Consider the following 3,431-nt stretch of genomic DNA (forward strand, 5'->3'; position numbering starts at 1 on the left):
AGAATACACAACATTCTTTGCGCACACCAGATCTCACTGCAATCTGAGATTTTTGCTTTGCCCTGCTTCTGGTGCCTCCACAGGCACTGTCCAAGAAAAAGAGTGGAAGAATGGGAGAGCTTCTTACCCGTGGCTTGCTTGCTCGAACCTTGCTTCTTCTCCTTCACTTCAGCCTTCAAAATCAGCCTCATTCAGTGGTGCAGCTTTGATACCATGTCAAGAATCGTGTGGTTGGGAGACTTGCTCAAGATGCTGCGCCGAACACACATAGAATGCACAAGGAGAAGCTCACTCAAGAGACAAGAAGAGGGATGGAGGCCAAAACGTTTTCTTGCTGGTTTCTTCTTCTTCTTCCACACACTTTTCAATGTACACAAAGTATAGATAAGATACAACATAAAGGAAAGTGGCCTACTAAGTCAAACAATGCATAACCGACTATACTAGTCGACTGGCGCTATAACTATGCTAGCTGTAAATAGGTGTAACAACCTAAATATAATAAGTAATGAGTCAGTGGCCATGTGAGAGTCATAATGACCATCGACGTGCTAATTATAGACGTGTGGACCCATCTGACCAGGCGGTCCATCATTAATGTCCGCATGTGTTGAGCTTTTCATCTCAACATCAATGTCATAAATGAATCCTGCCCTTACTATCTTGTCAATTTCTTATTTGATAGCATGAGCATGCTTGAGATTCATAGGGTATGGTCACTACTTGACCGGCATTGCGTTAGGCGGTCATGGGGATATTATGAGTTACAACACCCGGATCTACCCCTTTCATCTCATTGAGGGACCAAGAAAAGATATCCATGTACTCTCGCAAGAGAGTAATGAGACTTGCTTCCTCTTCCTTCGTCAAGTCATTTTGGTGATAAAGGCAGGTCGAGGTATCTCCCCTTCCTTAGCCAGATCAACCTCCTTGACCTTGGCTAGGTTCTTCTATTGGTTTGCTTACTTGTCCTTGTGATTTGGCTCCTTGCAAGATCACTACCTCGTTTCCTTTCTTAAACTTAGTAAATTGCTTTGGCACGTCTTGCAGTTTCCTTTGCTCCTTAGCCGGTGTAGCTCTAGGTTGCTTGTGTCACACTTGCTTCATCCTTTGGCACCTCAAGTGCAATGGGTAAGTCCCCTTTGGTGCATTGGTCTTAGGTGGTTGTGGCACCTCAAGATTACTATCTGAACTTACCTCTCTCTCAAAATCAAATTCTCCATCTTTCGCTAAAAGAGGGAGTCTCACATGGTGGTTGTAGTTCGGACGGTGACTTTGTCCTAAGCATTGGTAAAGCGCTTAGCTTGGCAGTGCCTTCTTGTTCATAGTTGATTGCCTTTACATACTCTAGCTCACCGGCTTGATTGCAATCCATGCGCATGACTCCTTCTCAATTCTAAAGGCATTTATTCCACGCTGTCGTATTGCTGCGCATTCGAGGTGTGAAATCCACCCAAAAGTTGTGTGTGGGAGTTGATATTTTGTACATACTTAGTCATTGTGTTTGCATTTTTTTCTGCATGGGTAGTATAGTAGAGAGAGGGGTCTTTTACTACCTTTTCTTTCAGCTGAGGTTGCACCTGATAGGTCCTCCTTTAATAATGGTGGGCATGATGGGATGCTTTCAGCCTATGTTGAGCAAGGTCAAGGTGAGAAGGCATTATAATTATAAAAACAGATGCTAGAAGAGGGCTGTTGGAAACAGATCATCTTGTAGGCACTGCAGTGGTTCATATGTACTCCAAGTGTGGCTCACTCGATAGAGCGCAGGAAGTTTTTAACAAGCTCCCATTCCGGGACATCATTTCCTGGAATTCACTCATTACAGGATATGATGAACACGGGTATGGTGAGGAAGCATTGAACTGCTTTGAACTTATGCAACGTGAGGATGTCTCACCAGATGCTTTCACCTATTCATCTATCTTAAAAGCATGTAGCAGCATAGGAGCCACTGACAAGGGTCATCAGAAATAATTGCCTTGCAGATAAAGCTAGTGGAGGGCTACCAGTTAATGGTAGAAATAGTAGATCATGAATCGCCAAAGATGAGCTGGAAAGGCTGAAGACGGAGCGGGCTGGATTGCTTTTCTGGAAAACAAAAGGTCGCTTGTCGAGGGCCTATTGAAGGAGGACTATTTTTTAAAAGAGGAGTTTTGGGGGCAAAAGGAAATCGGACGAGGAGAACACGGAAAAAAAAAGATTTTGGGGGGAAAGACGCAGGCAGGTGGATATATGCAGGATGGTTGTGGATGTGCTTTCGGAAGAAGTGCTGATTGAGCGGGACAGCTAGCGTTGTCATCATCATCAAGGGGAGCACGTATTTTCAGGTCGTTGATTGTCGGGGCTGTGACTACAGCGCCATGATTTTCATGGAGTTGGTTTGCGTACTATAATTGGAGGGCTCTCTTCGACCTGCGGCAACTGATGAATGGAGTATTGAAGAACTCCTTGATATTGGAGAGGATGAGGCAACTAGGGGGGAAGACGGAATTCAGCGGAAGTCAATCAGAGAGGAGCTACGGAGACCAAAAGGAGATGAATTGAAATCGAAGTAGCTCTGCAACTTGCTAAAAGGAAGGCTAGGACAAGGCATGAGCTCTGCTAGTGACGAAGGATGAGAAGACGATTAAGGAAAAGAATAAACATAACAGGGGAGTTTAGGACGGAGGAGAGAAGAACGAGGAGAATAAGGAAGAGGAAGCTCTAAAGATGAGGACGAAGCGAAGACGGAGAGTCCACGCAAAAGAGGGGAAAATATCAACGATGAAGTCACGGGAGGTGAAAAAACCATCAATGAGAACGAGGAAGGGGACAAAGGATTTGGACAGCTACTCTAAGCTAAGACCGGTTATGATTGGAGTTTCTCTACACATCATTGCGACTAGCGGCCTTCCCACCATAGTTTGAGCAACCCTCGAACTTTATTGAATTGATCACCAGTCAACAGCACCTGTAAACATTCTGTGCGCTTGTTTATTCTGCTAAGCAATGTTATCGATGGATGATCCATCCTTAATGCAAAATGGCACATTCACCAATCCCTATCCGAGTTTGTTATATGCTTTAGTGAGATCATAGAGGGCAGCCATGATCTTGGCGAGAATACAATTGTTGTGAAACTGTGGCCATTACAGCTCTGCACTCGTGAAAAGGTCGTCAGTAGCAAAGAATGTAGTACCGATCTCTGGAATCAAGGAGGAAACAGAGAATAATGCTTCTTCTTCATCCAATGAATATGGAGTTCTACACAGAATTGATGACGTCTTTGATAACAGGGGGTTTAAACCAGACTTGTGGCTGATTCTATATATTTATGGTATTATCAACTGCACTTTTCAATAAACTAGCCTTCAGAAACCTTATATGCAATGGTCTAGTTCTTCCTGAGAATGGGAAGGTGTCATTTTACAACTTGTAAGCTCAGGCTT

The sequence above is a fragment of the Lygodium microphyllum genome, chromosome 4, assembly GCF_053477565.2.
Source record: "Lygodium microphyllum isolate KBCC chromosome 4, Lygodium_microphyllum_v1.1.10, whole genome shotgun sequence".
Lineage (NCBI taxonomy): Eukaryota > Viridiplantae > Streptophyta > Polypodiopsida > Schizaeales > Lygodiaceae > Lygodium > Lygodium microphyllum.